At 44.2% G+C, this 24662-nt stretch overlaps 15 non-coding genes across 15 annotated transcripts; all 15 read right to left on the bottom strand.

The window, feature by feature from the left end:
* Window positions 1-281: 281 nt before the first annotated feature.
* Window positions 282-400, bottom strand: LOC128384945 (5S ribosomal RNA). The gene has a single exon (XR_008324617.1). It is a non-coding gene; the product is annotated as a 5S ribosomal RNA (ribosomal RNA).
* A 413-nt stretch (window positions 401-813) lies between these two features.
* On the bottom strand, window positions 814-932 carry LOC128384824 (5S ribosomal RNA). Its single transcript, XR_008324566.1, has one exon. It is a non-coding gene; the product is annotated as a 5S ribosomal RNA (ribosomal RNA).
* A 413-nt stretch (window positions 933-1345) lies between these two features.
* LOC128384702 (5S ribosomal RNA) lies at window positions 1346-1464 on the bottom strand. The gene has a single exon (XR_008324445.1). It is a non-coding gene; the product is annotated as a 5S ribosomal RNA (ribosomal RNA).
* Window positions 1465-1877: 413 nt separating this feature from the next.
* Window positions 1878-1996, bottom strand: LOC128381581 (5S ribosomal RNA). The gene has a single exon (XR_008323552.1). It is a non-coding gene; the product is annotated as a 5S ribosomal RNA (ribosomal RNA).
* A 7225-nt stretch (window positions 1997-9221) lies between these two features.
* LOC128384580 (5S ribosomal RNA) lies at window positions 9222-9340 on the bottom strand. Its single transcript, XR_008324324.1, has one exon. It is a non-coding gene; the product is annotated as a 5S ribosomal RNA (ribosomal RNA).
* Window positions 9341-9753: 413 nt separating this feature from the next.
* LOC128353803 (5S ribosomal RNA) lies at window positions 9754-9872 on the bottom strand. Its single transcript, XR_008320918.1, has one exon. It is a non-coding gene; the product is annotated as a 5S ribosomal RNA (ribosomal RNA).
* Window positions 9873-10285: 413 nt separating this feature from the next.
* LOC128384459 (5S ribosomal RNA) lies at window positions 10286-10404 on the bottom strand. The gene has a single exon (XR_008324203.1). It is a non-coding gene; the product is annotated as a 5S ribosomal RNA (ribosomal RNA).
* Window positions 10405-10817: 413 nt separating this feature from the next.
* Window positions 10818-10936, bottom strand: LOC128384356 (5S ribosomal RNA). The gene has a single exon (XR_008324124.1). It is a non-coding gene; the product is annotated as a 5S ribosomal RNA (ribosomal RNA).
* A 413-nt stretch (window positions 10937-11349) lies between these two features.
* Window positions 11350-11468, bottom strand: LOC128354328 (5S ribosomal RNA). The gene has a single exon (XR_008321018.1). It is a non-coding gene; the product is annotated as a 5S ribosomal RNA (ribosomal RNA).
* A 413-nt stretch (window positions 11469-11881) lies between these two features.
* Window positions 11882-12000, bottom strand: LOC128384287 (5S ribosomal RNA). The gene has a single exon (XR_008324109.1). It is a non-coding gene; the product is annotated as a 5S ribosomal RNA (ribosomal RNA).
* A 413-nt stretch (window positions 12001-12413) lies between these two features.
* LOC128384214 (5S ribosomal RNA) lies at window positions 12414-12532 on the bottom strand. The gene has a single exon (XR_008324093.1). It is a non-coding gene; the product is annotated as a 5S ribosomal RNA (ribosomal RNA).
* Window positions 12533-19757: 7225 nt separating this feature from the next.
* On the bottom strand, window positions 19758-19876 carry LOC128384134 (5S ribosomal RNA). Its single transcript, XR_008324043.1, has one exon. It is a non-coding gene; the product is annotated as a 5S ribosomal RNA (ribosomal RNA).
* A 413-nt stretch (window positions 19877-20289) lies between these two features.
* Window positions 20290-20408, bottom strand: LOC128384058 (5S ribosomal RNA). Its single transcript, XR_008324031.1, has one exon. It is a non-coding gene; the product is annotated as a 5S ribosomal RNA (ribosomal RNA).
* Window positions 20409-20821: 413 nt separating this feature from the next.
* On the bottom strand, window positions 20822-20940 carry LOC128383986 (5S ribosomal RNA). The gene has a single exon (XR_008324010.1). It is a non-coding gene; the product is annotated as a 5S ribosomal RNA (ribosomal RNA).
* Window positions 20941-21353: 413 nt separating this feature from the next.
* Window positions 21354-21472, bottom strand: LOC128383908 (5S ribosomal RNA). The gene has a single exon (XR_008323989.1). It is a non-coding gene; the product is annotated as a 5S ribosomal RNA (ribosomal RNA).
* Window positions 21473-24662: the final 3190 nt, after the last annotated feature.

Here is a 24662-nt window from a genome sequence, read left to right as displayed (position 1 = left end):
AATAGTTGTTTTTTTTCTGCGGAGAAACACACAGCTGGAAGGACTGCAACCTTGTTTCTCAGGCCATTTGTGTACATGCGGGATGATTGCAGGCTTTTTACAGGCTGTAACAGTGAGAACTGGAACCCTAAAAACTACTTGGAAAGTGAGGCGTCTCAGTGCCACCTCTCTGGCGTGCATTCAGACACAGCTGGAATGATTGCAGCTTTTGTTCCTCAAAGCCCTGTGTGCGGTGATGGAGCAACAGCGCCCTCCTTTGGTGACAGCTGAGAGGGAAAAAAAGCTTACAGCACCTGGTATTCCCAGGCGGTCTCCCATCCAAGTACTAACCAGGCCCGACCCTGCTTAGCTTCCGAGATCAGACGAGATCGGGCGCGTTCAGGGTGGTATGGCCGTAAGCGACGAAACAGGCCGCAGAAAGCCCATTTAAACATGCTGTGACACCGCTGACAGTTGCTCACACCAGCTGAGTGGCGGATAATGGTGTCTCAGCCATCAAACACATGCTATCCTTTAACAGTACTTTGATAGGAATAGTTGCTTTTTTTCTGCGGAGAAACACACAGCTGGAAGGACTGCAACCTTGTTTCTCAGGCCATTTGTGTACATGCGGGATGATTGCAGGCTTTTTACAGGCTGTAACAGTGAGAACTGGAACCCTAAAAACTACTTGGAAAGTGAGGCGTCTCAGTGCCACCTCTCTGGCGTGCATTCAGACACAGCTGGAATGATTGCAGCTTTTGTTCCTCAAAGCCCTGTGTGCGGTGATGGAGCAACAGCGCCCTCCTTTGGTGACAGCTGAGAGGGAAAAAAAGCTTACAGCACCTGGTATTCCCAGGCGGTCTCCCATCCAAGTACTAACCAGGCCCGACCCTGCTTAGCTTCCGAGATCAGACGAGATCGGGCGCGTTCAGGGTGGTATGGCCGTAAGCGACGAAACAGGCCGCAGAAAGCCCATTTAAACATGCTGTGACACCGCTGACAGTTGCTCACACCAGCTGAGTGGCGGATAATGGTGTCTCAGCCATCAAACACATGCTATCCTTTAACAGTACTTTGATAGGAATAGTTGTTTTTTTTCTGCGGAGAAACACACAGCTGGAAGGACTGCAACCTTGTTTCTCAGGCCATTTGTGTACATGCGGGATGATTGCAGGCTTTTTACAGGCTGTAACAGTGAGAACTGGAACCCTAAAAACTACTTGGAAAGTGAGGCGTCTCAGTGCCACCTCTCTGGCGTGCATTCAGACACAGCTGGAATGATTGCAGCTTTTGTTCCTCAAAGCCCTGTGTGCGGTGATGGAGCAACAGCGCCCTCCTTTGGTGACAGCTGAGAGGGAAAAAAAGCTTACAGCACCTGGTATTCCCAGGCGGTCTCCCATCCAAGTACTAACCAGGCCCGACCCTGCTTAGCTTCCGAGATCAGACGAGATCGGGCGCGTTCAGGGTGGTATGGCCGTAAGCGACGAAACAGGCCGCAGAAAGCCCATTTAAACATGCTGTGACACCGCTGACAGTTGCTCACACCAGCTGAGTGGCGGATAATGGTGTCTCAGCCATCAAACACATGCTATCCTTTAACAGTACTTTGATAGGAATAGTTGCTTTTTTTCTGCGGAGAAACACACAGCTGGAAGGACTGCAACCTTGTTTCTCAGGCCATTTGTGTACATGCGGGATGATTGCAGGCTTTTTACAGGCTGTAACAGTGAGAACTGGAACCCTAAAAACTACTTGGAAAGTGAGGCGTCTCAGTGCCACCTCTCTGGCGTGCATTCAGACACAGCTGGAATGATTGCAGCTTTTGTTCCTCAAAGCCCTGTGTGCGGTGATGGAGCAACAGCGCCCTCCTTTGGTGACAGCTGAGAGGGAAAAAAAGCTTACAGCACCTGGTATTCCCAGGCGGTCTCCCATCCAAGTACTAACCAGGCCCGACCCTGCTTAGCTTCCGAGATCAGACGAGATCGGGCGCTTTCAGGGTGGTATGGCCGTAAGCGACGAAACAGGCCGCAGAAAGCCCATTTAAACATGCTGTGACACCGCTGACAGTTGCTCACACCAGCTGAGTGGCGGATAATGGTGTCTCAGCCATCAAACACATGCTATCCTTTAACAGTACTTTGATAGGAATAGTTGTTTTTTTTCTGCGGAGAAACACACAGCTGGAAGGACTGCAACCTTGTTTCTCAGGCCATTTGTGTACATGCGGGATGATTGCAGGCTTTTTACAGGCTGTAACAGTGAGAACTGGAACCCTAAAAACTACTTGGAAAGTGAGGCGTCTCAGTGCCACCTCTCTGGCGTGCATTCAGACACAGCTGGAATGATTGCAGCTTTTGTTCCTCAAAGCCCTGTGTGCGGTGATGGAGCAACAGCGCCCTCCTTTGGTGACAGCTGAGAGGGAAAAAAAGCTTACAGCACCTGGTATTCCCAGGCGGTCTCCTATCCAAGTACTAACCAGGCCCGACCCTGCTTAGCTTCCGAGATTAGACGAGATCGGGCGTGTTTTGTTTTTTTTTATCTTTTATTATCAAAAATATATCACGATCTTATTTTATATACATTCCAGCTGACGAAACAAACATGAAAACCAACATTAAAGACATGAAACACCCCCTTTAACTAAACAAAAAGACACATAGCCACACTAACACTATGTGCCAAAAGAAAAAATAAAAATAAGTCACATTCTCAATTTACATACATTCAAGCTGACAAGACAAACATAAAAACCAACATTAAAGACATGACACACCCCCTTATCCCAACAAAAAGGACACATAGCCACATTAACACTATGTGCCAAAAGAAATACTAAAATTAAATCACATTCACAATTTACATACATTCAAGGTGACGAGACAAACATAAAACCCAACATTAAAGACATGACACACCCCCTTATCCCAACAAAAAAAGACACATAACCACCATAACACTATGTGTCAAAATAATAATAATACTACTAATAAAAAATCATATAGATGACAAATAAATAAAAGAAAAGATACAGAAAGTAAATGTAGACACTAACTACCCCAACATAACACCCCTAAGTTTTTTTTATAACACCAGACATACGTTTTTCCCTTCCATTACTTTTACCAAATTATTGTGACTGTTGAACTGCTGATGAAAAGTGTCTTGGTCTGCTAGAAATATGGTCCTGAGGTGAGCTGTGAATATGTTCTGAAAATATCTTGTAACATTTATTGTTTTGTTGTCAAATAATTGGTGATTCCTTCTTGTCCATAATGATTTTCTGCCGAATGCTAGGATGGAGTTGATGAGTGTATTGTTCCTGTTTGTATGTTTTCCTGTGATTCCAAATGTCCAAGCCCATGACCAATCTGTATCAGTGTGTGTTGTGAAGTTGCAGTGAGTCTCTAATATGGTCCTGATGTATGACTGAAAATGTTTTGATTCTGTGCATGTGTTGAAAATATGTCCCAAGTCCTCTGATTCTTTATTGCAAACGGTGCATGTTCTTGAATATTTTTCTTTGTTGATCTGGTGTAAAATAATCCCTGTGTAAATCCGTCTGTGTCGAATGTTGAAGTCCATGTTTATTGTAGTGTTGTCCATGAGTGGTATGTCCAGGTTTGTCCATATAGTTTTGATGTCCATGTTGGGGTAATTTTCTTTCCAATATTTCTCTGCTGTGGGGGGCCTTTTGATGAGGTGTATTAATGTCCGGTACCAGGTTCTTGTGCTTATTTCTTTTATGTCCTTTGCTTTGTCCTTTTGCTTGAGTTGTAGCTGGGGAAGGGCGGCTCTGGTATCTTTCCCTTTCTCCTTCAACAGGCTCCGCCACGTAGGGTCGAGAGCCTGTTCAAACTTTCCTTTAAGTTTTGTTATATTTCCTTTCCTATAACTAACATTTTTTTCTTTTAGTTTTCCACAAACTATATCTATGTTAAAAGCACCCCTCCCATCGATTATATCTCCCACCCTGGTCAAACCAGCAGCCCGCATAGGACCGCTGGTTAGAACCCTCCCCCCGCACATAAAAAATGGACTGTCAAGGAAAGGTAACTGCAGCACATGCTCTTTATTCCTGCACTTGGGCCAGAGGTGGGGCAGAATTTTGCCCCATGCCTCTAGTACCTCCTGGTAGAAGCCAGGTAGGCGGCTCCTGGCTTTTCCGGGGAGGAGGGCGCACAGGTTGTACGCGTCTCTCTCCCCGTACTCAGCCAGATAGCTCGCCATCCAATCCCCCCAGGGGTACTGCCGGTCCGAATCAAGAAAATTCTTAACAATTTTGATCCTAAGTGCGTCTCTTTTGGCACCGATGTCAATTAGTCCTAAACCCCCCTCCCTTTTTTTAGCAATTAACACTCTGTGAGCAATCGAATTTCCCTTTCCCCTCCAGAGGAAGGAGGAGATTGCTGCTGTCAGCGTTTTTAGAGCCCATTGCGGCAGCTCACAGGTTCCCAAAATGTGGTTAATTTTTGACAGTATCAAAACATTAACTACAATTACCTTTCCTTTCAGTGTTAACCCTCTTGCTCGCCATAAATTTAAGCTACTCTGCACTTTCCCTATCATTTCCCTCCACCCTCTGTCCCTAGCCTCACTCTCATTCTCTCCTATATATACACCCAGTATTTTCCTACACCCCGTGTTTTCCCCAAATCCCCATTTATTTACATAGTTTTCCACCTTTCCTATTTTGCCTATCTCAGATTTAGTTATGTTTATTTTCGCGCCTGAAGCCATGCTGTACGTTTTGAAGTGTTCCATGATTTTGTCTATGCATTTCCCTGACTTGATTGTTATTGTAATGTCATCCGCGTATTGTGATATTTTGATAGAACTGTTTGTTGGTGTTTTTATTCCTACTATTTCCTTGTCTTTAATTATTGCTTGAGCTAGCGGTTCTGCCACTATGCTGTATAATAGCGCTGATAATGGGCAGCCTTGCCTCACTGATCTTTTTATGGGGAAACTGTCTGTTATTGTACCATTGCATTTTATTACACTTTTTGCATTATTGTAAAGAAGCTGTATCCAATTTATAAAACCCTGCCCATAACCTAATTCTGCTAAAACCTTGAATAAAAACTGGTGTTCCACTCTATCAAAAGCTTTTTCTAAATCTATTGTTAACAAAAGGCCCCCCTGTACTGTCATCCCTCTTACTGTATCTCTTATTGTAGCAATTGAATCTTGGATGTCCCTGTTTGGTATGCTGTATGCTTGATTTGGACTGATTATCTGATCTAGAGTCTGTTTTAATCTATTGGCCAATGTTTTGGAAAGTATCTTGTAATCTGTGTTTAGTAGGCTTATTGGTCTATAATTGGATATTTCGTTTCTGTCACCTTTGTTCTTGTATATTACTGTTATCATACCTGTAGTGAATGATTTGGGTGTTTCTTGTTGTTTTTGCATTGTATGGTAGAGGTCGAGTAACAGGGGGGCCATCTGTTCACTAAATTTTATGTAGAAGTCAGCCGTTAGACCGTCGCTCCCAGGACTTTTATTTTTGTTTAAGTTTTTGATTGCATATTCAATTTCTTCCTTTGTTAATTTGCTGTCACACCACACTTTATCCTCCATATCTATCTTTTTATCTAAGTAGGTTAGAATTTCTTCAGTTTTCTCTATATCACTTCCCCCCTCCTTAAATAAGTTTGTATAATAGTCTTTTATAATTTCTAGTATTTTTATTTTGTCTGTATGGATGTTGTTATCTTGATCTTTAAGTTCTTCTATTACAGTTTTGTTCTGTTTTTGTTTTTCCAACCCCAAAAAAAACGCAGTGCACCTTTCACCCTCCACCAAATTTTGGAACCTGCACCTTATTGCTGCTCCTTTACATTTTTTCTTTTCTATGCTGTTTAATTGATTTTTGTAACATTCATACATTTCACAGCTTCTATTTTTTTGATTATCTAATAATATGACTTCTTCTTCTAGCTGCTTTCTAATATTCTGTTCTTCTTGTTTTTCTTTCCATCTTTTCTCTTTGCTATAATTAATACTCACTTTTTTAATTCTTTCTTTTATATTATCCCATCTGTCTATATAATTATTATCTATTTGCATTTCTGTTCTTGCATAATTAAGTAATTTTTTAAATTTTATTAATATATACCGGGTCTGTTAGGAGGCTGGAGTTGAGGCACCAGGTGCCTCCTCCCTTGATCCCTCCTTCAGCACCCAGTTGGCATATGACAGTGGCATGATCGCTCCAGGAATTGTAACTGTAATGTATCTTGTTGATTTGTTTCACTGTGTCCGCTGCAGCCAAACACAGGTCAATTCTAGACTGCCTGAGTTTCCCTTTGACCACCTGTCTCCTTGAGAATTCTCTTTTAAATTTGTTTTGTATCCTCCATATATCTATTAAATTGTGACTATCCATTAAATCATAAAGAGCTGTTCTACTTATGTCATTTTTATATACATTATTTATTGAAATATCTGATTTGGTTAATACTGTATTAAAATCACCTATTATTATAGTTCTATTGTTTACCCATCTTCCTAATTTGTTAAACAAACCCTTCCTTTCCTTCTCACAGTTATAGGCATATAGATTAATTATTCTATACGTGTTATTATTTACTTCGATATCTATAATTAATATTCTTCCTTTATCGTCTTTATAAATTACTTTACTGTACTTTATATTATTACTATTTATTAGGGTTGCTATACCACAAGATTTATTAGTGCCGTTATTATAATATATTTCCCCTTTATATACTTTAGTTGCTGCCTCAAGGCTGCTTTCATCCCACCTCGTCTCTTGGAGGCAGAGGATGTCGCAGCTCGGACTGGACAGTATTGCATTCATCCTGTCACAAGTGCGGAGCCCGTTGACATTAAGAGAGTGCAGCAACAACATGATTATTAGAAAAGAAAGGATTGTTACAAATTAAGCTTAATCATTATTTTCCCTTATCTTTTTTCCTTCTTTTACTGATCAATGCTTTATTAGAGGTGTGCTGCTTCCTAAGATTTTTAATGGTGGTGAAGTCCATCTCGGAGTCACTGTCTGATCTGCCCAAACGGCGGAGGACCATGGTGGTTGCCGAGGCCGGCTCTCTGGGGGGTACGGCTGCCACAGGCTGCGGGTCACTCGGGGTTTCCCCCACTTCCATTGAGTCTGAGGCTTGAGATGGCTCTGGCCTCTCCACGAGCCCATTGCCGCCTCTGCCCCTTACTCCCTGGTGTAGGCCTGAGTCTATGCTCAGACCATCCATGCTTGAGCCAATTTCCACATTTAGGCTCTGTGCAGCATTATTAGGACTCAGTGCCCCCCCCTGCGAGAGAGCCTCTCTGCCAGCTCCGTCCGTGGTGCCGCTGCCCCCCACTCCGGCCTCCTCTCCTTCCTCCTCCTCCTCACTCATGTCCTCCGCTTCACTGTAAAGCTCCTCCGATCCGGACTCCACCACCGCTTCAGATTCACTGTAGTTACAATTACATTCATTCACTGGGTTCCAGCACACCTCACATTTTTTAGTCTTTCTCTGTTGGTTGCTGCACTCCCTCGCATAATGCCCCTGTACTCCACACTTGTGACAGGAAAAATCAGGACAATCCCTCAGGATGTGCCCCGGCTGGAGACACATCCTGCAAACCTTCGCTTGCCTGTCATGGATGACTCTAAAATATTCTGGTCCCATAGCTGTTTCAAAACGTGCAGAGTATGGCAGTGATTGTACTTTCTCAGTGAATTTTACTTTAAGGAAACGTGTACCGTCTGCTATCTGAGTGCCCGGCCACATCCGCCTCCTAATGGCGGATGCAGCCGAGACACCCCACCCTTCTAATTTTTGTAATATTTCTTCGTCTGTTATATAAGCTGGCAGATTTAAAAAAGACACCATGAACTCATCATTACATAAATCTTTTACAAAAATGTTACAGTTGCCTATTTTAAATCCATCTAGGAGCCGCTCCTTCCCCTTGACATGAGACATCGTGATTTCATAACTCCTGGTACCGGTCGCTCTACACGCTATAAGCCCCCCACACAGAGCTCTGATCGCTCGCATTAGTTCAAGGACTGGAACCTCCTCATTCCCAGTAACCTCCAAACTCACCGTCAGCTCTCTGTTGTATGCTTTCCTGGCCTCCTCTTTCGCTGTCTCCTGTTGCTGCTCTCTCTCTCCAGCTGTTCCCGTCGCTCTCTCTCCCTCTTTTTCCGCTCCGGCGCTCGCTGCTCGCTCGCCCCCCGACATGCCTTTCTCCTTCTCTGCCGCCGCTCCTGGAGCTCCTTTTCTCTCGGGCCTTCTCAGGCCTTCTCTCCCAGCCTCCCTCGATGTAACTCCAGCCCCAGGAGCTCTCGGGCCGGTCCCGTTCCGCGGCGCACGGCCGGTATCCTTCGCTTGCTGCGCTCTCTCTCCTCTCTCTCCCGCCAACATGACGGAGGCAGCCACTTCCGCGTTTTCTTTCCTGTTTCTTTCAATATTCCTCCTCTTACTCCTTTGCTCTTTATTTTTAACAAGCTCCCATTCATTCCCTTCCTCTCCCATTTCTGCTTGCTTTATATTAAGTCCGTGATCCGATTTCGTAGCCGTTTTTTCCGTCGCCGTGTTCGTTGCCATGTTATTATCCATACATAAAGAAATAAAGAAAAACTCTCCCCCGAACAGTAAAAACTGCCGGGGGGAAAAAGTCCACACACAAAACTAACTTAGGATGCACGGAAAATAATAGGATAATAAAGGAAAAGAAAGAAAACATATGAAATAAATCCAAAACAGAGGTCCGCGATCCTCTATGCTCCAACTGGTTTGCTTCTGGCTGCCTCCACTGCGCGCGCATACGTGTTCAGGGGGTGTGGCCGTAAGCGACGAAACAGGCCGCAGAAAGCCCATTTAAACATGCTGTGACACCGCTGACAGTTGCTCACACCAGCTGAGTGGCGGATAATGGTGTCTCAGCCATCAAACACATGCTATCCTTTAACAGTACTTTGATAGGAATAGTTGTTTTTTTTCTGCGGAGAAACACACAGCTGGAAGGACTGCAACCTTGTTTCTCAGGCCATTTGTGTACATGCGGGATGATTGCAGGCTTTTTACAGGCTGTAACAGTGAGAACTGGAACCCTAAAAACTACTTGGAAAGTGAGGCGTCTCAGTGCCACCTCTCTGGCGTGCATTCAGACACAGCTGGAATGATTGCAGCTTTTGTTCCTCAAAGCCCTGTGTGCGGTGATGGAGCAACAGCGCCCTCCTTTGGTGACAGCTGAGAGGGAAAAAAAGCTTACAGCACCTGGTATTCCCAGGCGGTCTCCCATCCAAGTACTAACCAGGCCCGACCCTGCTTAGCTTCCGAGATCAGACGAGATCGGGCGCGTTCAGGGTGGTATGGCCGTAAGCGATGAAACAGGCCGCAGAAAGCCCATTTAAACATGCTGTGACACCGCTGACAGTTGCTCACACCAGCTGAGTGGCGGATAATGGTGTCTCAGCCATCAAACACATGCTATCCTTTAACAGTACTTTGATAGGAATAGTTGCTTTTTTTCTGCGGAGAAACACACAGCTGGAAGGACTGCAACCTTGTTTCTCAGGCCATTTGTGTACATGCGGGATGATTGCAGGCTTTTTACAGGCTGTAACAGTGAGAACTGGAACCCTAAAAACTACTTGGAAAGTGAGGCGTCTCAGTGCCACCTCTCTGGCGTGCATTCAGACACAGCTGGAATGATTGCAGCTTTTGTTCCTCAAAGCCCTGTGTGCGGTGATGGAGCAACAGCGCCCTCCTTTGGTGACAGCTGAGAGGGAAAAAAAGCTTATAGCACCTGGTATTCCCAGGCGGTCTCCCATCCAAGTACTAACCAGGCCCGACCCTGCTTAGCTTCCGAGATCAGACGAGATCGGGCGCGTTCAGGGTGGTATGGCCGTAAGCGACGAAACAGGCCGCAGAAAGCCCATTTAAACATGCTGTGACACCGCTGACAGTTGCTCACACCAGCTGAGTGGCGGATAATGGTGTCTCAGCCATCAAACACATGCTATCCTTTAACAGTACTTTGATAGGAATAGTTGTTTTTTTTCTGCGGAGAAACACACAGCTGGAAGGACTGCAACCTTGTTTCTCAGGCCATTTGTGTACATGCGGGATGATTGCAGGCTTTTTACAGGCTGTAACAGTGAGAACTGGAACCCTAAAAACTACTTGGAAAGTGAGGCGTCTCAGTGCCACCTCTCTGGCGTGCATTCAGACACAGCTGGAATGATTGCAGCTTTTGTTCCTCAAAGCCCTGTGTGCGGTGATGGAGCAACAGCGCCCTCCTTTGGTGACAGCTGAGAGGGAAAAAAAGCTTACAGCACCTGGTATTCCCAGGCGGTCTCCCATCCAAGTACTAACCAGGCCCGACCCTGCTTAGCTTCCGAGATCAGACGAGATCGGGCGCGTTCAGGGTGGTATGGCCGTAAGCGATGAAACAGGCCGCAGAAAGCCCATTTAAACATGCTGTGACACCGCTGACAGTTGCTCACACCAGCTGAGTGGCGGATAATGGTGTCTCAGCCATCAAACACATGCTATCCTTTAACAGTACTTTGATAGGAATAGTTGCTTTTTTTCTGCGGAGAAACACACAGCTGGAAGGACTGCAACCTTGTTTCTCAGGCCATTTGTGTACATGCGGGATGATTGCAGGCTTTTTACAGGCTGTAACAGTGAGAACTGGAACCCTAAAAACTACTTGGAAAGTGAGGCGTCTCAGTGCCACCTCTCTGGCGTGCATTCAGACACAGCTGGAACGATTGCAGCTTTTGTTCCTCAAAGCCCTGTGTGCGGTGATGGAGCAACAGCGCCCTCCTTTGGTGACAGCTGAGAGGGAAAAAAAGCTTACAGCACCTGGTATTCCCAGGCGGTCTCCCATCCAAGTACTAACCAGGCCCGACCCTGCTTAGCTTCCGAGATCAGACGAGATCGGGCGCGTTCAGGGTGGTATGGCCGTAAGCGATGAAACAGGCCGCAGAAAGCCCATTTAAACATGCTGTGACACCGCTGACAGTTGCTCACACCAGCTGAGTGGCGGATAATGGTGTCTCAGCCATCAAACACATGCTATCCTTTAACAGTACTTTGATAGGAATAGTTGCTTTTTTTCTGCGGAGAAACACACAGCTGGAAGGACTGCAACCTTGTTTCTCAGGCCATTTGTGTACATGCGGGATGATTGCAGGCTTTTTACAGGCTGTAACAGTGAGAACTGGAACCCTAAAAACTACTTGGAAAGTGAGGCGTCTCAGTGCCACCTCTCTGGCGTGCATTCAGACACAGCTGGAATGATTGCAGCTTTTGTTCCTCAAAGCCCTGTGTGCGGTGATGGAGCAACAGCGCCCTCCTTTGGTGACAGCTGAGAGGGAAAAAAAGCTTATAGCACCTGGTATTCCCAGGCGGTCTCCCATCCAAGTACTAACCAGGCCCGACCCTGCTTAGCTTCCGAGATCAGAGGAGATCGGGCGCGTTCAGGGTGGTATGGCCGTAAGCGATGAAACAGGCCGCAGAAAGCCCATTTAAACATGCTGTGACACCGCTGACAGTTGCTCACACCAGCTGAGTGGCGGATAATGGTGTCTCAGCCATCAAACACATGCTATCCTTTAACAGTACTTTGATAGGAATAGTTGCTTTTTTTCTGCGGAGAAACACACAGCTGGAAGGACTGCAACCTTGTTTCTCAGGCCATTTGTGTACATGCGGGATGATTGCAGGCTTTTTACAGGCTGTAACAGTGAGAACTGGAACCCTAAAAACTACTTGGAAAGTGAGGCGTCTCAGTGCCACCTCTCTGGCGTGCATTCAGACACAGCTGGAATGATTGCAGCTTTTGTTCCTCAAAGCCCTGTGTGCGGTGATGGAGCAACAGCGCCCTCCTTTGGTGACAGCTGAGAGGGAAAAAAAGCTTACAGCACCTGGTATTCCCAGGCGGTCTCCCATCCAAGTACTAACCAGGCCCGACCCTGCTTAGCTTCCGAGATCAGACGAGATCGGGCGCGTTCAGGGTGGTATGGCCGTAAGCGACGAAACAGGCCACAGAAAGCCCATTTAAACATGCTGTGACACCGCTGACAGTTGCTCACACCAGCTGAGTGGCGGATAATGGTGTCTCAGCCATCAAACACATGCTATCCTTTAACAGTACTTTGATAGGAATAGTTGTTTTTTTTCTGCGGAGAAACACACAGCTGGAAGGACTGCAACCTTGTTTCTCAGGCCATTTGTGTACATGCGGGATGATTGCAGGCTTTTTACAGGCTGTAACAGTGAGAACTGGAACCCTAAAAACTACTTGGAAAGTGAGGCGTCTCAGTGCCACCTCTCTGGCGTGCATTCAGACACAGCTGGAATGATTGCAGCTTTTGTTCCTCAAAGCCCTGTGTGCGGTGATGGAGCAACAGCGCCCTCCTTTGGTGACAGCTGAGAGGGAAAAAAAGCTTACAGCACCTGGTATTCCCAGGCGGTCTCCCATCCAAGTACTAACCAGGCCCGACCCTGCTTAGCTTCCGAGATCAGACGAGATCGGGCGCGTTCAGGGTGGTATGGCCGTAAGCGACGAAACAGGCCGCAGAAAGCCCATTTAAACATGCTGTGACACCGCTGACAGTTGCTCACACCAGCTGAGTGGCGGATAATGGTGTCTCAGCCATCAAACACATGCTATCCTTTAACAGTACTTTGATAGGAATAGTTGTTTTTTTTCTGCGGAGAAACACACAGCTGGAAGGACTGCAACCTTGTTTCTCAGGCCATTTGTGTACATGCGGGATGATTGCAGGCTTTTTACAGGCTGTAACAGTGAGAACTGGAACCCTAAAAACTACTTGGAAAGTGAGGCGTCTCAGTGCCACCTCTCTGGTGTGCATTCAGACACAGCTGGAATGATTGCAGCTTTTGTTCCTCAAAGCCCTGTGTGCGGTGATGGAGCAACAGCGCCCTCCTTTGGTGACAGCTGAGAGGGAAAAAAAGCTTACAGTACCTGGTATTCCCAGGCGGTCTCCTATCCAAGTACTAACCAGGCCCGACCCTGCTTAGCTTCCGAGATTAGACGAGATCGGGCGTGTTTTTTTTTTTTTTATCTTTTATTATCAAAAATATATCACGATCTTATTTTATATACATTCCAGCTGACGAAACAAACATGAAAACCAACATTAAAGACATGAAACACCCCCTTTAACTAAACAAAAAGACACATAGCCACACTAACACTATGTGCCAAAAGAAAAAAGAAAAATAAGTCACATTCTCAATTTACATACATTCAAGCTGACAAGACAAACATAAAAACCAACATTAAAGACATGACACACCCCCTTATCCCAACAAAAAGGACACATAGCCACATTAACACTATGTGCCAAAAGAAATACTAAAATTAAATCACATTCACAATTTACATACATTCAAGGTGACGAGACAAACATAAAACCCAACATTAAAGACATGACACACCCCCTTATCCCAACAAAAAAAGACACATAACCACCATAACACTATGTGTCAAAATAATAATAATACTACTAATAAAAAATCATATAGATGACAAATAAATAAAAGAAAAGATACAGAAAGTAAATGTAGACACTAACTACCCCAACATAACACCCCTAAGTTTTTTTTATAACACCAGACATACGTTTTTCCCTTCCATTACTTTTACCAAATTATTGTGACTGTTGAACTGCTGATGAAAAGTGTCTTGGTCTGCTAGAAATATGGTCCTGAGGTGAGCTGTGAATATGTTCTGAAAATATCTTGTAACATTTATTGTTTTGTTGTCAAATAATTGGTGATTCCTTCTTGTCCATAATGATTTTCTGCCGAATGCTAGGATGGAGTTGATGAGTGTATTGTTCCTGTTTGTATGTTTTCCTGTGATTCCAAATGTCCAAGCCCATGACCAATCTGTATCAGTGTGTGTTGTGAAGTTGCAGTGAGTCTCTAATATGGTCCTGATGTATGACTGAAAATGTTTTGATTCTGTGCATGTGTTGAAAATATGTCCCAAGTCCTCTGATTCTTTATTGCAAACGGTGCATGTTCTTGAATATTTTTCTTTGTTGATCTGGTGTAAAATAATCCCTGTGTAAATCCGTCTGTGTCGAATGTTGAAGTCCATGTTTATTGTAGTGTTGTCCATGAGTGGTATGTCCAGGTTTGTCCATATAGTTTTGATGTCCATGTTGGGGTAATTTTCTTTCCAATATTTCTCTGCTGTGGGGGGCCTTTTGATGAGGTGTATTAATGTCCGGTACCAGGTTCTTGTGCTTATTTCTTTTATGTCCTTTGCTTTGTCCTTTTGCTTGAGTTGTAGCTGGGGAAGGGCGGCTCTGGTATCTTTCCCTTTCTCCTTCAACAGGCTCCGCCACGTAGGGTCGAGAGCCTGTTCAAACTTTCCTTTAAGTTTTGTTATATTTCCTTTCCTATAACTAACATTTTTTTCTTTTAGTTTTCCACAAACTATATCTATGTTAAAAGCACCCCTCCCATCGATTATATCTCCCACCCTGGTCAAACCAGCAGCCCGCATAGGACCGCTGGTTAGAACCCTCCCCCCGCACATAAAAAATGGACTGTCAAGGAAAGGTAACTGCAGCACATGCTCTTTATTCCTGCACTTGGGCCAGAGGTGGGGCAGAATTTTGCCCCATGCCTCTAGTACCTCCTGGTAGAAGCCAGGTAGGCGGCTCCTGGCTTTTCCGGGGAGGAGGGCGCACAGGTTGTACGCGTCTCTCTCCCCGTACTCAGCCAGATAGCTCGCCATCCAGTCCCCCCAGGGGTACTGCCGGTCCGAATCAAGAAAATTCTTAACAATTTTGATCCTAAGTGCGTCTCTTTTGGCACCGATGTCAATTAGTCCTAAACCCCCCTCCCTTTTTTTAGCAATTAACACTCTGTGAGCAATCGAATTTCCCTTTCCCCTCCAGAGGAAGGAGGAGATTGCTGCTGTCAGCGTTTTTAGAGCCCATTGCGGCAGCTCACAGGTTCCCAAAATGTGGTTAATTTTTGACAGTATCAAAACATTAACTACAATTACCTTTCCTTTCAGTGTTAACCCTCTTGCTCGCCATAAATTTAAGCTACTCTGCACTTTCCCTATCATTTCCCTCCACCCTCTGTCCCTAGCCTCACTCTCATTCTCTCCTATATATACACCCAGTATTTTCCTACACCCCGTGTTTTCCCCAAATCCCCATTTATTTACATAGTTTTCCACCTTTCCTATTTTGCCTATCTCAGATTTAGTTATGTTTATTTTCGCGCCTGAAGCCATGCTGTACGTTTTGAAGTGTTCCATGATTTTGTCTATGCATTTCCCTGACTTGATTGTTATTGTAATGTCATCCGCGTATTGTGATATTTTGATAGAACTGTTTGTTGGTGTTTTTATTCCTACTATTTCCTTGTCTTTAATTATTGCTTGAGCTAGCGGTTCTGCCACTATGCTGTATAATAGCGCTGATAATGGGCAGCCTTGCCTCACTGATCTTTTTATGGGGAAACTGTCTGTTATTGTACCATTGCATTTTATTACACTTTTTGCATTATTGTAAAGAAGCTGTATCCAATTTATAAAACCCTGCCCATAACCTAATTCTGCTAAAACCTTGAATAAAAACTGGTGTTCCACTCTATCAAAAGCTTTTTCTAAATCTATTGTTAACAAAAGGCCCCCCTGTACTGTCATCCCTCTTACTGTATCTCTTATTGTAGCAATTGAATCTTGGATGTCCCTGTTTGGTATGCTGTATGCTTGATTTGGACTGATTATCTGATCTAGAGTCTGTTTTAATCTATTGGCCAATGTTTTGGAAAGTATCTTGTAATCTGTGTTTAGTAGGCTTATTGGTCTATAATTGGATATTTCGTTTCTGTCACCTTTGTTCTTGTATATTACTGTTATCATACCTGTAGTGAATGATTTGGGTGTTTCTTGTTGTTTTTGCATTGTATGGTAGAGGTCGAGTAACAGGGGGGCCATCTGTTCACTAAATTTTATGTAGAAGTCAGCCGTTAGACCGTCGCTCCCAGGACTTTTATTTTTGTTTAAGTTTTTGATTGCATATTCAATTTCTTCCTTTGTTAATTTGCTGTCACACCACACTTTATCCTCCATATCTATCTTTTTATCTAAGTAGGTTAGAATTTCTTCAGTTTTCTCTATATCACTTCCCCCCTCCTTAAATAAGTTTGTATAATAGTCTTTTATAATTTCTAGTATTTTTATTTTGTCTGTATGGATGTTGTTATCTTGATCTTTAAGTTCTTCTATTACAGTTTTGTTCTGTTTTTGTTTTTCCAACCCCAAAAAAAACGCAGTGCACCTTTCACCCTCCACCAAATTTTGGAACCTGCACCTTATTGCTGCTCCTTTACATTTTTTCTTTTCTATGCTGTTTAATTGATTTTTGTAACATTCATACATTTCACAGCTTCTATTTTTTTGATTATCTAATAATATGACTTCTTCTTCTAGCTGCTTTCTAATATTCTGTTCTTCTTGTTTTTCTTTCCATCTTTTCTCTTTGCTATAATTAATACTCACTTTTTTAATTCTTTCTTTTATATTATCCCATCTGTCTATATAATTATTATCTATTTGCATTTCTGTTCTTGCATAATTAAGTAATTTTTTAAATTTTATTAATATATACCGGGTCTGTTAGGAGGCTGGAGTTGAGGCACCAGGTGCCTCCTCCCTTGATCCCTCCTTCAGCACCCAGTTGGCATATGACAGTGGCATGATCGCTCCAGGAATTGTAACTGTAATGTATCTTGTTGATTTGTTTCACTGTGTCCGCTGCAGCCAAACACAGGTCAATTCTAGACTGCCTGAGTTTCCCTTTGACCACCTGTCTCCTTGAGAATTCTCTTTTAAATTTGTTTTGTATCCTCCATATATCTATTAAATTGTGACTATCCATTAAATCATAAAGAGCTGTTCTACTTATGTCATTTTTATATACATTATTTATTGAAATATCTGATTTGGTTAATACTGTATTAAAATCACCTATTATTATAGTTCTATTGTTTACCCATCTTCCTAATTTGTTAAACAAACCCTTCCTTTCCTTCTCACAGTTATAGGCATATAGATTAATTATTCTATACGTGTTATTATTTACTTCGATATCTATAATTAATATTCTTCCTTTATCGTCTTTATAAATTACTTTACTGTACTTTATATTATTACTATTTATTAGGGTTGCTATACCACAAGATTTATTAGTGCCGTTATTATAATATATTTCCCCTTTATATACTTTAGTTGCTGCCTCAAGGCTGCTTTCATCCCACCTCGTCTCTTGGAGGCAGAGGATGTCGCAGCTCGGACTGGACAGTATTGCATTCATCCTGTCACAAGTGCGGAGCCCGTTGACATTAAGAGAGTGCAGCAACAACATGATTATTAGAAAAGAAAGGATTGTTACAAATTAAGCTTAATCATTATTTTCCCTTATCTTTTTTCCTTCTTTTACTGATCAATGCTTTATTAGAGGTGTGCTGCTTCCTAAGATTTTTAATGGTGGTGAAGTCCATCTCGGAGTCACTGTCTGATCTGCCCAAACGGCGGAGGACCATGGTGGTTGCCGAGGCCGGCTCTCTGGGGGGTACGGCTGCCACAGGCTGCGGGTCACTCGGGGTTTCCCCCACTTCCATTGAGTCTGAGGCTTGAGATGGCTCTGGCCTCTCCACGAGCCCATTGCCGCCTCTGCCCCTTACTCCCTGGTGTAGGCCTGAGTCTATGCTCAGACCATCCATGCTTGAGCCAATTTCCACATTTAGGCTCTGTGCAGCATTATTAGGACTCAGTGCCCCCCCCTGCGAGAGAGCCTCTCTGCCAGCTCCGTCCGTGGTGCCGCTGCCCCCCACTCCGGCCTCCTCTCCTTCCTCCTCCTCCTCACTCATGTCCTCCGCTTCACTGTAAAGCTCCTCCGATCCGGACTCCACCACCGCTTCAGATTCACTGTAGTTACAATTACATTCATTCACTGGGTTCCAGCACACCTCACATTTTTTAGTCTTTCTCTGTTGGTTGCTGCACTCCCTCGCATAATGCCCCTGTACTCCACACTTGTGACAGGAAAAATCAGGACAATCCCTCAGGATGTGCCCCGGCTGGAGACACATCCTGCAAACCTTCGCTTGCCTGTCATGGATGACTCTAAAATATTCTGGTCCCATAGCTGTTTCAAAACGTGCAGAGTATGGCAGTGATTGTACTTTCTCAGTGAATTTTACTTTAAGGAAACGTGTACCGTCTGCTATCTGAGTGCCCGGCCACATCCGCCTCCTAATGGCGGATGCAGCCGAGACACCCCACCCTTCTAATTTTTGTAATATTTCTTCGTCTGTTATATAAGCTGGCAGATTTAAAAAAGACACCATCAACTCATCATTACATAAATCTTTTACAAAAATGTTACAGTTGCCTATTTTAAATCCATCTAGGAGCCGCTCCTTCCCCTTGACATGAGACATCGTGATTTCATAACTCCTGGTACCGGTCGCTCTACACGCTATAAGCCCCCCACACAGAGCTCTGATCGCTCGCATTAGTTCAAGGACTGGAACCTCCTCATTCCCAGTAACCTCCAAACTCACCGTCAGCTCTCTGTTGTATGCTTTCCTGGCCTCCTCTTTCGCTGTCTCCTGTTGCTGCTCTCTCTCTCCAGCTGTTCCCGTCGCTCTCTCTCCCTCTTTTTCCGCTCCGGCGCTCGCTGCTCGCTCGCCCCCCGACATGCCTTTCTCCTTCTCTGCCGCCGCTCCTGGAGCTCCTTTTCTCTCGGGCCTTCTCAGGCCTTCTCTCCCAGCCTCCCTCGATGTAACTCCAGCCCCAGGAGCTCTCGGGCCGGTCCCGTTCCGCGGCGCACGGCCGGTATCCTTCGCTTGCTGCGCTCTCTCTCCTCTCTCTCCCGCCAACATGACGGAGGCAGCCACTTCCGCGTTTTCTTTCCTGTTTCTTTCAATATTCCTCCTCTTACTCCTTTGCTCTTTATTTTTAACAAGCTCCCATTCATTCCCTTCCTCTCCCATTTCTGCTTGCTTTATATTAAGTCCGTGATCCGATTTCGTAGCCGTTTTTTCCGTCGCCGTGTTCGTTGCCATGTTATTATCCATACATAAAGAAATAAAGAAAAACTCTCCCCCGAACAGTAAAAACTGCCGGGGGGAAAAAGTCCACACACAAAACTAACTTAGGATGCACGGAAAATAATAGGATAATAAAGGAAAAGAAAGAAAACATATGAAATAAATCCAAAACAGAGGTCCGCGATCCTCTATGCTCCAACTGGTTTGCTTCTGGCTGCCTCCACTGCGCGCGCATACGTGTTCAGGGGGTGTGGCCGTAAGCGACGAAACAGGCCGCAGAAAGCCCATTTAAACATGCTGTGACACCGCTGACAGTTGCTCACACCAGCTGAGTGGCGGATAATGGTGTCTCAGCCATCAAACACATGCTATCCTTTAACAGTACTTTGATAGGAATAGTTGTTTTTTTTCTGCGGAGAAACACACAGCTGGAAGGACTGCAACCTTGTTTCTCAGGCCATTTGTGTACATGCGGGATGATTGCAGGCTTTTTACAGGCTGTAACAGTGAGAACTGGAACCCTAAAAACTACTTGGAAAGTGAGGCGTCTCAGTGCCACCTCTCTGGCGTGCATTCAGACACAGCTGGAATGATTGCAGCTTTTGTTCCTCAAAGCCCTGTGTGCGGTGATGGAGCAACAGCGCCCTCCTTTGGTGACAGCTGAGAGGGAAAAAAAGCTTACAGCACCTGGTATTCCCAGGCGGTCTCCCATCCAAGTACTAACCAGGCCCGACCCTGCTTAGCTTCCGAGATCAGACGAGATCGGGCGCGTTCAGGGTGGTATGGCCGTAAGCGATGAAACAGGCCGCAGAAAGCCCATTTAAACATGCTGTGACACCGCTGACAGTTGCTCACACCAGCTGAGTGGCGGATAATGGTGTCTCAGCCATCAAACACATGCTATCCTTTAACAGTACTTTGATAGGAATAGTTGCTTTTTTTCTGCGGAGAAACACACAGCTGGAAGGACTGCAACCTTGTTTCTCAGGCCATTTGTGTACATGCGGGATGATTGCAGGCTTTTTACAGGCTGTAACAGTGAGAACTGGAACCCTAAAAACTACTTGGAAAGTGAGGCGTCTCAGTGCCACCTCTCTGGCGTGCATTCAGACACAGCTGGAACGATTACAGCTTTTGTTCCTCAAAGCCCTGTGTGCGGTGATGGAGCAACAGCGCCCTCCTTTGGTGACAGCTGAGAGGGAAAAAAAGCTTACAGCACCTGGTATTCCCAGGCGGTCTCCCATCCAAGTACTAACCAGGCCCGACCCTGCTTAGCTTCCGAGATCAGACGAGATCGGGCGCGTTCAGGGTGGTATGGCCGTAAGCGACGAAACAGGCCGCAGAAAGCCCATTTAAACATGCTGTGACACCGCTGACAGTTGCTCACACCAGCTGAGTGGCGGATAATGGTGTCTCAGCCATCAAACACATGCTATCCTTTAACAGTACTTTGATAGGAATAGTTGCTTTTTTTCTGCAGAGAAACACACAGCTGGAAGGACTGCAACCTTGTTTCTCAGGCCATTTGTGTACATGCGGGATGATTGCAGGCTTTTTACAGGCTGTAACAGTGAGAACTGGAACCCTAAAAACTACTTGGAAAGTGAGGCGTCTCAGTGCCACCTCTCTGGCGTGCATTCAAACACAGCTGGAATGATTGCAGCTTTTGTTCCTCAAAGCCCTGTGTGCGGTGATGGAGCAACAGCGCCCTCCTTTGGTGACAGCTGAGAGGGAAAAAAAGCTTACAGCACCTGGTATTCCCAGGCGGTCTCCCATCCAAGTACTAACCAGGCCCGACCCTGCTTAGCTTCCGAGATCAGACGAGATCGGGCGCGTTCAGGGTGGTATGGCCGTAAGCGACGAAACAGGCCGCAGAAAGCCCATTTAAACATGCTGTGACACCGCTGACAGTTGCTCACACCAGCTGAGTGGCGGATAATGGTGTCTCAGCCATCAAACACATGCTATCCTTTAACAGTACTTTGATAGGAATAGTTGCTTTTTTTCTGCGGAGAAACACACAGCTGGAAGGACTGCAACCTTGTTTCTCAGGCCATTTGTGTACATGCGGGATGATTGCAGGCTTTTTACAGGCTGTAACAGTGAGAACTGGAACCCTAAAAACTACTTGGAAAGTGAGGCGTCTCAGTGCCACCTCTCTGGCGTGCATTCAGACACAGCTGGAATGATTGCAGCTTTTGTTCCTCAAAGCCCTGTGTGCGGTGATGGAGCAACAGCGCCCTCCTTTGGTGACAGCTGAGAGGGAAAAAAAGCTTACAGCACCTGGTATTCCCAGGCGGTCTCCCATCCAAGTACTAACCAGGCCCGACCCTGCTTAGCTTCCGAGATCAGACGAGATCGGGCGCGTTCAGGGTGGTATGGCCGTAAGCGACGAAACAGGCCGCAGAAAGCCCATTTAAACATGCTGTGATACCACTGACAGTTGCTCACACCAGCTGAGTGGCGGATAATGGTGTCTCAGCCATCAAACACATGCTATCCTTTAACAGTACTTTGATAGGAATAGTTGTTTTTTTTCTGCGGAGAAACACACAGCTGGAAGGACTGCAACCTTGTTTCTCAGGCCATTTGTGTACATGCGGGATGATTGCAGGCTTTTTACAGGCTGTAACAGTGAGAACTGGAACCCTAAAAACTACTTGGAAAGTGAGGCGTCTCAGTGCCACCTCTCTGGCGTGCATTCAGACACAGCTGGAATGATTGCAGCTTTTGTTCCTCAAAGCCCTGTGTGCGGTGATGGAGCAACAGCGCCCTCCTTTGGTGACAGCTGAGAGGGAAAAAAAGCTTACAGCACCTGGTATTCCCAGGCGGTCTCCCATCCAAGTACTAACCAGGCCCGACCCTGCTTAGCTTCTGAGATCAGACGAGATCGGGCGCGTTCTTTTTTTTTCTCTTTTTTTATTTTTCTTCAGTTCACAAATTTACATTTTCAATACCTTATTTTTACACAAAAACTTAATCCCTTCCCCATCCCTTTCATCAACCCCACAAAACACAACCAAAATACAAATTATCATTTTACCAATTAAACATAATCTCACCCTCCTCACCTTCATAAATAAACTTATTCCCACTTAAAAAAGACAGTTTGACCTCCTTCCCACCATATCTACAATTCATTTCAATGTCTTTTCTCATTATTGTTTTAAATAAGTGTTTTATTTTTACCTTCCGTCCCTCAAAATGCGCATAAGTTCTTCTGTAGACGACCGCGAGTCTGGCATGGCTTAAAATAAAATTAATTAACCAAATGTTCACATCTTTCTTTTTTTCAAATAAACCAAACAAAAACCATTTCCTCCATCCTTCTTCCAATTCTGATTCCATCCTCCAGTTTTTTTTCAACAATGCTTTTAAAAAATCAAAGAAATCAACCAACTCAACACAATCCAAAAAAAAATGTAAAAAGCTCTCATGGCCATTATTACACACATCACACGTTGCACTTACCGCATTGTTTATTCTATTAAACACCACATTTGTATATATTCTATTATGTTTTATCAGGAAATCATTATTCTCACACTCTACACTGTTATATTTTATGTTCACATTCGACCATATTTTCTTTACATCAAAATCTTCAAACACTCTTCTCCAAACACTCTCTGCCGCTGGCTCTTTTATCACATCAACTATTAACCATCCATACACTTTTTTTACACTCATACTCTTAATTTCACATTTCTTCCCATTCTCCATCACATACATCTCAGGCATACATTCATCTATTGTCTGGACACATTCTTTTTCAATTTTGTTAGTCCAGTTCAAAGGTATACTTGCTTTAATTCTGTCATATATTTTATTTACTTTCTCTCTGCTTTCCATTCCTTCATACTCACACACCGAATCATAAATACAATTTTCTCTAAGAAATCCTGGGATAACCTCATAAATTATATCTTTAACCTGCTGAATACCTCCTTTTATAAATTGTGGTTCATATAATATTTTATTTTTATATCTGAGTTTTTCATTTAGAAATAAAGGCAAGTTTACAAACATTTGCAACCCATCACACTCATACTCCACCTTAGGAAGAAATTTTCTCCACGCTTCCAATACTTCTCTATAAATCTCTGGTATTCCTACCGTCATTGATTTCTTAAACCCCATACACCAGCCATTCTCACCTATTCCCCCCACATCATTGATATATTTCTTCAAGAGTTCCTTCCACCCGTAATTCCACCTTCCCACCATATATTTCTGTACCGTTTTTATTCTCAATGCTGCCCTTTTTGTTTCCAAATCTACTAAATTTAACCCTCCCTCCCACTTTTTCCCGACCAATGTTTTCTGCGCAATTTTCACCCCTTTCCCTTCCCATATGAAATCACACACAATTTTGTTTAACTCATTCATCACCCACTCCGGCATATCAAGAACACTCATCACATACACACACACTGATAACAACAAACTATTGACCACAATTATCTTCCCCTTTAACCTTAATTTCCTCCCCCTCCATGCTGTACATATTGTTCTTATTTTATTTATCACCCCTGTCCACGTCACATCTCTCGCTTCCATACTTTCCACCCCTAAGTGCACTCCCAACACCTTTATATATTTTTCTTCCACCTTTAATCCCACGTCTACTCTCTCCACTTCACCTATGTACATTATTTCTGATTTGTCTTTATTTATTTTTGCCCCTGATGCCCTTCCATACTTCTCTACTAGCTCCAAAACTTTCTTTACACTTCCTCCATCTCTAACCGTGATAGTAGTATCATCCGCATATTGATTTATTATACATATCCCGCCATATGGCAGCTGAATCCCTTTCACATCTTTATTCATCTTAATTAGTGTCGCTAGGGGCTCTACCACTATTGCATACAGCAACGCTGATAGAGGACACCCCTGCCTCACTGATCTCCCCACTTCAAAACTGTCTGTCAGTACCCCATTCACTTTTACACGACTTTTCGCACTCCCATATAACCTCTTCACCCATCCCCTCATTCTCTCCCCAAACCCAAATCGCTCTAATACCCTATACAAAAACCTATGCTCTACTCTATCAAACGCCTTATTCCAGTCTATTCCTAACACCACTCCCCCTTTCTTATCTCGCTTCATATATTCAAAAACATCCCTAACTGTCCCTATCGTATCTGCTATATCTCTTCCTGGTATGCTATAACTTTGTGTTGTTTGCACTATCTCTCCTATCACTCTCTTCATCCTATTTGCTAATATTTTTGTTAAAATTTTATAATCTACATTTAATAAACTGATTGGCCTATAATTTTCCAAATCTAAATTACTTCCCTTTTTCTTATATATAATTGTTATCACCCCTTCTACCATCCTATCCTGCACTAGCCCTGTTCGCTCCATCCCCCTAAACACTTCTGCTAAAATCGGTGCTACCTCATTCTTATATGTTTTATACCATTCTATCCCTATTCCATCACTCCCCGGACTCTTCCCACTTTTCAAACTTGCTATTGCCTCCATCACCTCCTTCTCATTTATTTCCCTATCACACCATTTCTTATCATCCTCACTCAAACTTTTTCCTATACTTTCCAATACCTCATC

The sequence above is a fragment of the Scomber japonicus genome, chromosome 2 (assembly GCF_027409825.1).
Source record: "Scomber japonicus isolate fScoJap1 chromosome 2, fScoJap1.pri, whole genome shotgun sequence".
Taxonomy (NCBI): Eukaryota; Metazoa; Chordata; class Actinopteri; order Scombriformes; family Scombridae; genus Scomber; species Scomber japonicus.
Note: the sequence above shows the minus strand (reverse complement) of the source record. Positions and strands in the feature narration are given on the sequence as shown.